Source organism: Mustela lutreola, chromosome 8 (genome assembly GCF_030435805.1).
Source record: "Mustela lutreola isolate mMusLut2 chromosome 8, mMusLut2.pri, whole genome shotgun sequence".
Taxonomy (NCBI): domain Eukaryota; kingdom Metazoa; phylum Chordata; class Mammalia; order Carnivora; family Mustelidae; genus Mustela; species Mustela lutreola.
In genome coordinates, this window is record NC_081297.1 from 77,516,846 (window position 1) to 77,531,338 (window position 14,493).

General features: G+C 37.6%; 1 long non-coding RNA gene across 1 annotated transcript in view; it reads right to left on the reverse strand.

Annotated features, from left to right (window-relative positions):
- Positions 1-11,247: 11,247 nt before the first annotated feature.
- LOC131838898 (uncharacterized) overlaps positions 11,248-14,493 on the reverse strand; it is a 53,846-nt gene continuing 50,600 nt past the window's right edge. Inside the window, exon 3 of the long non-coding RNA XR_009356735.1 lies at positions 11,248-11,404. This is a non-coding gene — a long non-coding RNA (uncharacterized LOC131838898). The remainder of the gene's footprint in view (positions 11,405-14,493) is intronic.

The following is a 14,493-nucleotide window of genomic DNA, read 5'->3' on the forward strand; positions in this document are numbered from 1 at the left end:
AGTCCTAGGATTGAGCCCTGCAGGGAGCCTGCTTCTCCCTCTCCCTCTGCCCCCTCCTCTGCTTATGTTCAATTTATCTCTCTCTCTGTCAAATAAATAAATTCTTTTAAAAAAAATTTTACTTATTTATTTGACAGAGAGAGAGAGAGAAAGAGACCACAAGTAGATAGAGAGACAGGCAGAGAGAGAGGGGGAAGCAGGCTCCCCGCTGAGTGGAGAGCCCAATATGGGGCTCCATCCCAGGACCCTGAGATCATGATCTGAGCCAAAGGCAGAGGCTTAACCCACTGAGCTACCCAGGTGCCCCCAAAAATAAATTCTTAAAACAAAAATAAAAGCAAAACAACAACAACAACAAAACATGCTACTAAAGAATGAATGAATATATCCACCAGAAAATTAAAGAAGAATAATAAAAATACATGGAAACAAATGAAAATGAAAACATATGGTCCAAAACTTTTGGGATGCAGCAAAAGTGGTCATACAAGGTAACTGCATAGCAATACAGACCTAACCTCAAGAGGCAAGAACAATCTCATATAAACAACCTAATCTTGCACCTAAAGAAACTGGAACAACAAATGATGCCTAAAGCCAGCAGACAAGGAGAAATACTAAAGATTAGAGCAAAAATAAATGATATAGAAACAAAAAAGAACAGATCAACAAAACCAGAATTTGGTTCTTTGAGAAAATATTGATGAATCCCTAGCTGGACTTACCAAAAAGAAATGAGAAAAGACCCAAATAATAAAATCACAAACGAGAGAGGAGAAATAACAACCAATACCACAGAAATACAAACAATTTTAAGAGAATAGTATGAAAAGTTATATGCCAATAAATGGGGCAATCTGGAAGAAATGGGTACATTCCTGGAAATATATAAACTACCAAAACTGAAATAAGAAGAAATGGAAAACTTGAACAGACTGAGAATTAGTAAAGAAATTGAATCAGTAATAAAAAATCCCCCAACAAAAGAAAGTCTAGGGCCAGAAAGCTTCTGAGGAAAATTCTACCAGACATTTAAAGAAAAGTTAATACCTATTTTTCTCAAACTGTTCCAAAGGATAGAAATGGAAGGAAAACTTCCAAACTCATTCTACCAGGCCAGCATTCCCAATTCCAAAACCAGACAAAGGCTCCACTAAAAAAGAGAACTACAGGCCCAAATCCCTGATGAACATGGATGCAAAAATTCTCAAAAAGATACTAGCAAATTGAATCCAACAGTACATTAAAAGAATCATTTGCCATGATCAAATGGGATTTATTCCTGGGCCACACAGGTGGCTCAATATTCATGAATCAATCAAGGTGATACACCACATTAGTAAGTGGGAGGATAAGAATGATATGATCCTTTCAATAGATGCAGAAAAAGCAATTGAGAAGTAAAACACACATTCATGATAAAAACTGTTAACAAAATAGGGTTAGAGGAAACATACTTCAATATCATAAAGGCCATATATGAAAAACCCACAGCTAATATCATACTCAAAGGGGAAAAATGGAGAGTTTTTCCTATGTAGTAAGGAATAAGACAGGGATATCTACTCAGTACTGTTATTTAACATAATATTGGAAATCCTAGCCTCATTAATCTGACAACAAAAAGAAAAAGAAGGTCTCCAAATTGGCAAGGAAGAAGTCAAACTTTCAGTATTTGCAGATAACATGATACTCTACTTAGAAAATCTAAAAGATTCCACCAAAAAATAGCTAGAACTCATATGTGAATTCAGTAGTCACAGGATACAAAGTCAATGCACAGAAATTTGTTGCATTTCTATACACCAATAGTGAAGAAGCAGAAAAAGAAATTAAGGCATCAGTCCCATTTAGAATTGCACCCAAAACCATAAGATACCTAGGAATAAACCTAAGCAAAGAGGTAAAAGATCTGTAATCTGAAAACTATAAAACACTTATGGAGGGCGCCTGGGTGGCTCAGTGGGTTAAGCCGCTGCCTTCGGCTCAGGTCATGATCTCGGGGTCCTGGGATCGAGTCCCGCATCGGGCTCTCTGCTCCGCAGGGAGCCTGCTTCCCTCTCTCTCTCTCTCTGCCTGCCTCTCCATCTACTTGTGATTTCTCTCTGTCAAATACATAAATAAAATCTTTAAAAAAAAAACACTTATGGAAGAAATTGAAGAGACACAAAGAAATGGAAAAACATTCTATGCTTATGGATTGGAGGAATAAAAATTGTTAAAATGTCTATACTACTCAAATCCATGTACACATTTAATACAATCCCTATCAAAATTACACTAGCATTTTCCACAGAGCTCAAACAGTCCTAAAATTTGTATGGAAACACAAATGACCCCAGTAGCCAAACAATATTGAAAAAAAAAAAAGGCAAAGCTGGAGGCATCACAGTGAATTCCAGACTTCGTTATATTACAAAACTGTAATGATCCAGACAGCAGAGTACTGACATAAGAGTAGGCACATAGATCAATAAATCAGAATAGAAAACCCAGAAGTGAACTCATAACCATATGGTCAACTAATCTTTGACAAAGCAGGAAAGAAAATCCATGAAAAAAAAAAAAAAAGTTTCTTCAACAAACGATATTGGCAAAACTGCACCGCAACTTGCAGACGAATGAAACTGGACCACTTTCTTACACCATACACAGAAAGAAATTAAAAATGGATTAAAGACCTAAATATGACTTAGGAAATTATCAAAATCCTAGGTGAGAACACAGACAGAAACCTCTTTGACTTTGGGAGTAGCAACTTCTTACTAGAAATGACTCCTGAACCAGGGGAAATGAAAGCAAAAATAAACTATTGGGAGTACATTCAGATAAAAAGCTTCTGCACGGTGAAGGAAACAACAAATCTAAAGGTGACCTTTGGAATGGGAGAAGATATTTGCAAATGACATATCTGATAAGGGGTTAATATTCAAAATCTGTAAAGAGCTTATCAAACTCCACACACAAAAAATAACCCAGTTAAGAAATGGGCATAAAATGTGAATAGACAATTTTTCAAAGAGGACATTCAGATTGCTAAGAGACACATGAAAAGATGCTCAACATCATTCATCATCAGGGACATACCGATCAAAACTATCATGAAATTCACCTCACACCAGTAAGAATGGCAAAAATTAACAACACAAGAAACCAAAGGTGCTGGCAAGGATGCAGAGAGAGGGCTCCTTTTGCACTGTTGGTGGAAATGGAAACTGGTGCAACCACTCTAGACAACAGTACAGAGTTTCCTCAAAAAGTTAAAAATAGAGGGACGCCTGGGTGGCTCAGTTGGTTAGGCAGCTGCCTTCGGCTCAGGTCATGATCCCAGTGTCCTGGGATCGAGTCCCACATCGGGCTCCTTGCTCTGCAGGGAGCCTGCTTCTCTCTCTGCCTCTGCCTGCCATTCTGTCCGCCTGTACTCGCTCTCTCTCCTTCTCTCTCTGACAAATAAATAAATAAAATCTTAAAAAAAAAAAGTTAAAAATAGAACTACCCTACAATTCAGTGTCCACTACTAGGTATTTACCCAAGTGATACAAAAATCCTGGTTCAAAGGAACACATTCACTCCAATGTTTATAGCAGCACATATGCAAATTATGTAAAGAACCCAAGGGTCCATGGATTGATGAATTGGTATAGAAAGTGTATAAATACAATGGAATATTACTCAGCCATTCAAAAGAATGAAATCTTGCAATTTACAATGATGTGGGTGGAGCTAGAGAGTATTATCCTAAGTGATATAAGTCAGTCAAAGAAAGACAAATGCCATATGATTTCACTTATATGTAGAATTTAAGAAACAAAACAGATGAACAGGTGAAAAAAAAGAGTCAAATGAGAAAAACAGATTTTTAAGTATAGAGAACAAACTGAGGGTTATAGGAGGGGAGATTTGTGGGGGGATGGGTTAAATGGATGATGGGGATTAAGGGGACACTTCTGATGAACACTGGGCATTGTATGTAAGTGATGAATCACTAAATTATACACTTGAAACTAATATTACACTGAATGTTAAGAAACTGACTATAAATAAAAACTTGACAATGATAAATATCTATCTATAGATAGATAATTCTCTATAGCTGCTTTCATTGTACAACAAAAGAGTTGAGTATTTGCTATATTTCACAGAAAAATTTTGCTAAGCCCTGAATCAAATTACAGCCCAGCTGTAAAATGGGCATTTAATAACTGCATTATATTAATATGAGAGTTTAATGAAATAATGTGCCTAGTCAGCAACTGGCCAGTCAGATATTGTCAGTGTTACAGAATTTACAATTACAGTTGACTCTTGAAAAATGCATGGGTTAGGGGCTCTGCTTCACACCTGCACAGTCAAAAATCCAAATATAACTACTGACTTCCCCAAAACTTAACTACTGATAGACTACTGTTGACCAGAAACCTTACCAAAAACACAAGTCAGTAAAGACATATTTTGTATGTTGTATTTATTATATACTATATTCTTACAATAAAGTAAGCTAGAGAAAAGAAAATGTTAAAAACACATAAGGAAGAGAAAATATATTTATAGCACTGTACCATAATTATTTTTAAAAATATGTGTGTAAGAGAACTCACACAGTTCGAACCTGTGTTGTTCAAGGATCAGCTGTGAAGTTCTTTCACATCAAGATAGGGAGGACTGTTGGAATCTCTGAGCTTCAGCATGCGATAAACACTGAAGTATAGATGTTTTCATATATGTAGTTGTGAAAGATACAAAGCTATTGGGGACACACAGAGGACCCTCTGGGAAGATCTGCCATATCCAGAGCTACATTTGAAGTCTGGTTCATGGGAGGCACAGAAAACATGAATCAGAAGTTTTCCACAACAGCATCTCAAGAGTTTTCTCTTTTCCCCATCTTTTTGGATGGGATGCTTATAGCTCTATAGATGCTCCTTAGAAGAATTCTGCAAATTGTGGGAAGAGGGCCTTGCCCAGAAATTATGCTAAAATAATCTCTGCAGCTATTTTAGTTATGTAATGCTAGATAATAAACGACTCCAAACTACTCATAGTTCCGTAGTTTAAACTCCAAGCAAGGTTTGACTACATGGTTCTTCTCTGTTCTATGTGGCAACGGCCATTGTTACTCACTAGGCTGATCTAGGTATAGGCTCAAGCTAGGCTGGAAGGCCCAAGAAGATGTCACTCACATTTCTAGTGCCTCAGTGTTCCTCCACATGGTCTTTCTTTCTCCATGTGGTCTCTCCCTTCAGTAAACCTGCCTGAACTTCTTTACACTGAAAGGGTTTAGGGCAACCCTGTCAAAACATGCCACTTTGGCATATGGACTATTTTGAGCTGAAAGCAGTGGAGATGCTATGGGATCAAGATAAACTTTTGCCCTTTCTTTAACTATACAGAAGAACCTAAATTGGGGGGTCTTTCACAGACTAGGGTTATTGCCAGAGATAAATGTTATTTGAGTGACCTACCTATAGAGCAGAGCGAACATCTAATTACCAAGCGTCTGTTCTTCTTATTGCTCTGTGAATTGCATCCTTTCCCTTTGAAGTCCCAGACTCCTACTCCCTTCTATTTAATTCAGAATGAAATATATAACTCATTTTACCTGTCTTTGGAATTTCCATGTCTGTATGGATTCCCTGTATCAAGGAAATTAAATCTGATTTTTTTTCCTGGCAATCTGTTTCATGTCAACTTGATTCACAGTTCAGCTAGAGAGACCTTGAAGGGGACAGGAAGTTCTTCCTCTTCAACAAGACCATGAAATCTAGCTTCTTGAAACAAAAATGGAAACTTCTAGACTCCTGAAGAGCTAAGCCTAGAATTGGCACAGCATCACTTTGTTGGAAGGAAAACTTTTCTTCTACTAACTTAGGTCTATTCATTGGGAACCTGGAAATTGATTGACAACAGACAGATTAACAGGAAAACAACAACCACAACCACAACCACCACAACAAGAACAACCCACCAAGTTTTATTAGCTTGCATGCAGGAATGTCCAAAAGAAGAGACTCACTGAGCAGTTGGGCATAAAGGAGAATGAGGAGGGGGTGTAGATATAGGACTTCTATGAGAAAGAAATAGGAGAACAAATGGAAGGTATTACAACTTATAATCATATTTCTTTATGCGATTTCTCTCTCTCTCTCTCTCTCTCTCTCTATATATATATATATATATATACACAGAAGTCTCTGTATTAAGTCAGATAAGGGAAGCTCAGAGAAGGCTTCTTTTCACATCTGCTCAGTATCTCAAATATCTTCATTTTAAAACAATCTTTATACCATCTTGGTGGGATGTGAGTTCCTTCAACTTCCACTTTATTTCTACTAATCAAGGCAAGTTACAGGTCAGACCAGATGCACAAAAAGGAAATAATTTCAACTTTCTTTCTTTCTTTTAAGTAGGCTCCACATCCAGCATGAAGTCCAACACAGGGCTTGAACTCATGACCGTGATATCAAGATTTGGACGCTTACCTGACTGAGTCACCCAGGCACCCCAATATTCTCTTCTTCTTAATGGCTGGAGTAGCACGTGCATGGAAGTAGGAAAGAATTAAGGAAGGTCATCTTTAAGGACTATCTGCCTCAGGAGCTGAAGCGAAAGGACTTGAAAGGACTGTTCTGTCTAGGCTTTCCTAACTGTGGCTCCAGGGACCATTTTCTGCATTAGACAGGGAAAGGAAGCTCCCAGGAAAGTAAAAAGGCTGTTTCCTAAATCCCTCAAGTGCTACCCAACTATTGCCCCACCAGCTATTCTAGATATATCACAAAGAAGCCTAGCCTCTCAAAAACCCCAAATCAGATGTCTCATCTCTGGCTCTTGTTCATGAATCAGGTTATTACTGAATGCGGCCTGTTACAATGATGAAGGCAGGATGAAGGAGAACTGGAGAAGATCTAAGAGTAATGGGCAAAGATTCATCAGAAAAACCTTTTTGAAAGTATAATAGGTATGTGCCATGTTATTTAAGCTGTATTATTCACTTTAACTAGAAAACTTGAGAAATAAACAAGTGAAGATACATTGAATTATTTAGAGACAAGTAGTTTGTGAGACAGGTAGAATTCATAAGATGTGCTCATGAACGTTGTATTCATGAACACTGAATATACACGAGGTATACGAAGCAACAAAAAACTGTGAAGCATTAAATACATGTAAGAAAAACAAGTGCTAAGTGTTTATGAAGTCATAGTTGGGCAATCAGCAATCCCTCTTGTTCAACTATAAACCACAATAGTTAAAACCAGAAATAGACAAGACCATTTAACTCATGCTTGAACTAAAACCCATTGTTCTTATTTCTTATCACACTTTCTTGAAGGATTGATGACGATGTTTTACAGTGACCAGAACATTCCAACCACGGGGCCACAAAAGCCCTGATAGCAACAAGAATACCTAGAAGACCACACCCCACACTTTCCACTTTCCCTTCCCTGCCCATGATCACATGCTGAACACATACCAAGCCCCATCCACGATCACATGCTCCCTGCCTGCTCTCTTACATGCACCACTCCACCCCAGCAACATCTGCTTAGAGCTTTAGGTGTCCATCTTGCAGCCTAGAGCTTGCCACTGCCCTAGGCTGCCACCACCTGAAATAAATTTCTCCCTTTCACTTTTCCAAACCCTGTTCTCTTAAGTTATTGGCTTCTCTTGCAAAGAGTTTATCTGACTATGTTGGCAAACCCAGCTGGAACCTTCACTTTCAATTTGCCAGCCCCTCAGGATTCCCTGGAATGGAGTAGTAGGCCATGGCATTATGGGTTATGGGTTCGATTCCTAAGTTAGTGGCTCTGATAGATCTGTAACAGCCCTTGCCATGTAGATAAAAGCATGATTATTCAGCAGGCTAACTGGCAAGTTACAGCGTATTTACCTCTGGGTCTCTCCGATATGAAAACCCAAATACCTTTCCTCTAATTGAACCCACTTTCTCAGACTTTGAGTCTTGTTCCTGAAACTATGTGAGTTAGCAGGGAAGGCTGCTGCAGCAGAGAGAGTGGCAGAACATATGAACATCATACATCCCAGGATTCAGGTGATAAGGCCATTGTATCCCACTTACATCCCATCTTTTTCATTTTTATTTTTCACTTGAACTCTATCTTAATTGTGTTAATTTTACTCCATCTCTTTTTCCTTACCACTTGCTTGTTTCAGATTTATTCACTAAACCATGTATTCTGGGTACCTTTATTTGTCTGTGAACCTTTCTGTACCATGGGCTCTAAGTTAGCTTGCTGGGTAGTATAGTTGGCAAGTATAACAAATAATCTCCCACAGAACAAGAAATTTCTTAAATTCAGATTGAGATGTTGAGTTTCTGCTTCCATGATATTAACATGCTAATAATTTTTTTAAAGGTTATGGGAATCAGCCTGGTCTCTGTTTTTAATTTATCCTGGGACCCTAAGAGCCCAGGGTTTATGAAGAAGAGTCCTTGTAAGTTCTACACTACATGTAAACAAAGAGCAGTGAGCATTCCCTTGAAGAATTTATTTCTGGGGCTGACTCTTTTCATTGCTCTTTTACCATTTCCGATTTTCTTTGTTAAACCTCTCAAGAGCAGTATAAAAATTTGTTTTTCTTCTCCCCAAACACTTGCCCCATAACCTACTACGGTCTACCCTTCCCACTTACTTGCCACTGAAATTCATCAGTTGAATGTTCCAGTGCCATTGTAATGAATAAATCCAAAAGTTTGTTCTCATTTCTTATTTTGTGCTCATGTGTCATTTGACACTATTAATCTCTTCCTATTTGGCTTCCCTGATATTTTAAACCCTGTTTCTTGTACTTCAAGCCCTTTTACTCCACTCTCTGGGATATATTTTCAAAATCCTTCTTCTGTATCTCCTTAGGTAGTATAGGGGATCAAAATATGTCACTCCCAAATATGCCACTTTGGCGTAAAAATTATTGTAGGCTGAAGAAAACTGAGAAACATCACACACCAAAAAACTTCTCTGCCCCCCCATACTTGCCTAAAAACACATACATTTTTTCAAAAATTTTTGAAGTTTTTATTTTTTTATTATTTATTTTTTAGGGAAGTCTATGCCCAATGTGGGGCTTGAACTCATAACCCTGAGATTGAGTCACATGTTCTATAGACTGAGCCAGGCAGGCACCTCTAAGTTTTTATTTAAATTCCAATTGGTTAACATATAGTGTAATATTATTTTCAGGTGTACAATACAGTGATTCAACACTTCCATGCAACACTGGGTGCTCATCACAAGTGTACTCCTTAATCTCCACTATCTATTTTTACCCATCCTCACCCCCTCTCCTCTTTAGTGACCATAAGTTTGTTCTCTATAAGAGGTAAAAGTCTGTTTTCTTTTCTTTTCTTTTTTTTTTTTTTAAGAATTTATTTATTTGACAGAGATCACAAGCAGGCAGAGAGAGAGGGGAGAAGCAGGCTCCCTGCCGAGCAGAGAGCCCGATGTGGGGCCCAATCCCAGGACCCCAGTATCATGACCTGAGCCAAAAGCAGAGGCTTTAACCCATTGAGCCACCCAGCACCCCAAAAGTCTGTTTTCTTGTTTGCCTCTCTCTCTTCTTTTTTTCCTTTTGCTTATTCGTTTTGTTCTTAAATTCTGCATGAGTTAGATCATACAACATTTGTCTTTTATTGAGTGAGTCATTTCACTTAGCATAATACATTCTAGATCCATCCATGTTGTTGCAAATGGCAAGATTCCATTCTTTTTTTATGGCAGGGTAATAGTCTATCATGTATATATACCACCTCTTCTTTATCTATTCATCAATTGATGGACAGTTGGACTTTCCATAATTTGGCTATTGTAGATAATGTTGCTGTAAACATCAGGGTGCATGTATCCTTTTGAATTAGTATTTTTGTATTCTTTGGGTAAACACCTAGTAGTGCAGATCATAGGGTAGCTCTCTTTTTAACGTTTTGAGGAACCTCCATACTGTTTTCCAGAGCAGCTACACCTGTTGGCATTCCCACCAACAGTGTAAGAGGCTCCCTTTCCTCCACATCCTTGCCAACACCTGTTGTTTCTTGTGTTGTTGATTTTAACCAGTCTGACAGGTATGAGGTGATAACTTATGTAGTTTTGCTTTGCATTTCCCTGATGATGAGTGATGTTGAACATCTTTTCATGTGCCTGTTGTCCATCTGTATGTCTTCTTTGGAAAAATGTCTATTCATGTCTTCTGCTCATTTTTTAATTGGATTATTCATTTTGGAGGTGTTGAATTTTATAAGGTCTCTATATATTTTGGATACTAACCCTTTATCAGATAAATCATTTGAAATATCTTCTCCCATTTGATAGGTTGTCTTTTGGTTTATTGTTTCTTTTGCCCTGTAGAAGCTTCTTATTTTGATATAGTCCCAATAGTTTATTTTTTATTTTATTTCCCTTGCCTCAGAAGACAGATCTAGAAAGAAGTTGCTATAGCTGATGTCAAAGAATTTACTGACTGTGTTCTCTTCTAGGATTTTTCCATTGAGTATTTTTTCCTGCTTTGCTGAAGACTGATTGACCATATAATTATGGGTTTACTTTTGGGCTTTCTGTTCTGTTCTATTGACCTATGTGTCTATTATTGTGCCAATACCATACTGTTTTGTGCCAGTACCATACCATACCACTATATTACAGCTTTCTAATATAACTTTAAGTCTAGAATTGTGATGACTCCAGCTTTAATTTCTTTTTCAAGGTTGCTTTCACTATTCAGGGTCTTTTGTGATTCCAAACTAAATTTAGGGTGTTTTGTCCTGGCTCTGAAAATACGCTTAGCCTCTTAATCACCAGAGACTCTTATTAGTGCAGAGATGGCATTGAGAGGAATATACATAATCAACTTTATGAAAACAACTCCTGCCTTCCATTATTTTGTTATATATTTGCCTTCCTGTAGTTTGCCACACCTGGAAGCCCAGAAACCTTGAGGGGTAGAGGAAAATTTTACTTTCTTCCCCTGTAGTGCCTTTTCTTGTTCCTTTCGGCATCCTTTCCATCTCTATTCATTGGCTTCAAAGAGTAAGGGAACAGAAGTAGGCCCAGCAACTTAGGCAATGGAGATCAGGCAAAACCCTAGCAACAAGTGCTCTTTGCATTGCTACTCTACCACCCTTTAAGCAAAATGCTCCCAGAGACTAGAGTATTTAAGAGAGGTTGGGGTTGTGGTAGCATGGATAATAAAGCACATTCTGTGTAGTGGAGAGGCTTGACAGTCTTGGAGAAGCTGACACTAGAATCAGAGATAAAAAAAAAAAAAAAATCAGAGATCATAACCTGAGAGCAAAAATTTGAGTGCTCGAATACCACAAGGTTTTATTATTGCTGCCAGCTGCTCATGGTGAATGGCCAAATTAACATGCCAGGAACTGTCTCACTGTGACCTTGAGAGAGAGAGAGAGAGAGAGAGAGTGTGTGACCAGTCTGTGTGGCGTTCCTAAGAGATAGCTGCCTTAAAAAACACAAAATCAAAGAGAGCAAAACCACAAATAATCCGCCATCCTGGAGGCTGGGGGAGACTATGGGAAGTGATACAAGGCAGTCATAATGCCTAAATCACATCTCTGTGTGTAGATTGATGTTGTTAATGTAAAAGATATTACTTAATAATTACAAGAGAAAAACCAGGAAAAATGTTATAACCTATTCAAAGAAGTCAAAGAAGGGCACCTGGATGGCTCAGTCGTTAAGCAGCTGCCGTCAGCTCAGGTCATGAGGCCCACATTGGGCTCCCTTCTCAGCGGGAAGCCTGCTTCTCCCTCTTCCACTCCCCCTGCTTGTGTTCCCACTCTTGATCTGTCTCTCTCTGTCCAATAAATAAATAAAATCTTAAAAAAAAAAGAAGTCAAAGAAGAACAAGTTTATGTGGAATAAAGAAATGTTGAAATTAATATGCAAATGAAAGCAAATGGCTTGGGGTGGGGCCAGTGCTTGTCCTCCACAGGAACAGACACCATTTGCATATATATGGGCAAGAATTATTTTCCATTGTTTTCAATGCTTTGATGTTTCAATCAATTATTTTAAATTGTTAACAAACTTGCAGAGGTGTAAAATAGCTCTTTTAAGTTTAGAATCAGATAACCAAAGAAAGTGTGCTGTAGACAATGGGGTTTTCCACTGAAGCAATTTTTTCCCTAAATGCAAAGCCTTGGAAGGAGACACAGCAAACATCTTTGCCAAAGTTAGGGAAGTGCTCTGTGTTTTCTTTCAGACAGTTGTATAAAACGGGCTCTTAAAAAAATGTATTCAGACAACGTTTGTTCTAAAAAAATGGGAAACAGTATTTAAAAGTTGAGTTGAATTGAGTGCTGCACAATTTAAAGGATAAACACAAAACTCTATAGTCAGTGACTGAGTTTGAATTCCAGATTCACCATTTGACAGCTGTTTAATCTTGAACAAGGTACTTAGCCTTTGTAAGTCATTTTCTTAAGCTACAAAAATAAATAATAGTAATACCATCCTTCTTGCAACTATTGTGAAGATTAAATGAGAAAATGTATGTAAGGCACTTAGCACTATGGCACATAGTAAACATTTATAATATTGCCTATTATTATTATTATTAATTGCTATGAGACTGAAGTAACATAGAATGGCAGGACCTGAAGATGACATTGTGAGGCCAAAAACTGTGAGTCACTCTCTGAGTAACATCTTCAGAAGGGCCTTGATTTCAGACAATGTAAAGTTCAAATATATGTTAGTAACTTTGGGAAAAGTTATGCCTGGAAGAGTTTGAAGTGTCCTGTGTTAGCCAGTTCATAGAATTATAGAAATTTAGAGCTGGAAGTAGTCTTAGTCCAGTTTTTTTCTTGCAGGCTAGGAAACTATTATGGACATGTTGCTTGGATGTCACAGAAAACTAAAGGACCGTAATGGGAAGCTCTGAGAAATGAAGGAGAATATGCCATCCCAAAATATGCCAAAATATGTATTATTTAAAACTGAAGACAGTTGAGAACAGATGGAGAAAGTAGTCTTCTTGGAGATTCCCTCATCTGATTAAAAGTAGAAACTTCTGAGAAATGACGACAGTCATAAATCTCCTTTCCAGGAGAGTTCTATGACCATGAAGATGGAAAGCTAGCACTGAGATAAGTCTATACAAACAAATCTTATTAAAATAATCTTTATTTTCTCTTAGTTCTCCATGTATTTACCTTCTCTAAAAGCCCCCTTTCCTTTATCCAGTACTTTATAGATATTTTACTGCCCTTTGTTAAAATGGTGTATAAGCTCTCAAGCCTAACTACCTTTTCAGCTTTCACTTCTTTTCTGTAACTCCCAATGCATATAAAATAAAAAATATAAACGTCATCAAGAATTTATATGCTTTTCCTTCTATTCTTCTTCTTTTGCCAATTTAATTTGCAGGCTATAGTTACAGAATTTAAGAGGGTAGAGGAAAGTTTTTCTTCCTCCAAAGAAATAACTGTCAGGAAGATCAGGTGTCGCAGTAATCCTAAAGGCCTAGGAATGAGAAAGGTATCTGACTTGAGAAAACCTGAGCAGGCAAGGTCCCTGTTTACCTCTCAACTATACCACCCAACACTTCACTCTGATAATCCATTTTCTATCTCCTTTCCCTTCTCTTTTCTCTTTGAACAGATTGAAAATCAACCAAATTTAATGACTTTCTAACAGAGACACTATGTTTTTATGAACACTTAGTTCTTTGTCTTCTGATATGTAGCACAAATAGCATCCCTCCTACAAAATCAAACCAGGAAATAAAACAAACAAATTTAGCCAATTTTGAACACATCTGGGGAAAAACTTTTCCTCTACTCACTTAGGTCTTATCGCCAAGTGCCTGCAAATTAATTGACAATAGACAGATTAACAGAAGAAAACACATTTTATTCACATACCTGTAGGAGCATTCAGATGAAGAGGTGCCCTGAATAGCTAGAGATAAGGGTTTAAATACCAGTTTAATAGGGGAATTCAAGGAGGGAGAAAGGGCTTCCACGGGAAGAGCAAATGGGCTTTTAGGGAAACAAATGGAAGGTATGACATTTTGTGATAATGTTTGTTTATGCAATTTCTCATCCCTGTGTGAGTGGTCAGTCTTCTCCCTAGGAGTAAGGCTCTCTCAGAGAGGGAATTTATGGCAGCTTCACTCTCTGCTTCTTAGTCAGATAAGGGAAACTTTGAAAAGGCTTCTTTCTGCATCTGCTATATCTCAGTGTGTCAGCTTAATCATCATACCAACTCTGGGAATCTGAGTCTCCAGAGAACTGTCTGATGCAAAGGAAAAGAAAGTCACTTCAAAGGAAATTCCAGAAATTTAACAAATATCCATATACATATAAAATTTCAGGTGATCACATTAAAGTTTATTTTTTAGAAATTAATTAATAATGAAAAATATAGTGATAATTATACTGTAAGTTTCTATGAAAAAGAGTGATGAATATTAGTCAGTGCCTCCAGAGTTTAAGGAACACAGACACATGTAATAATG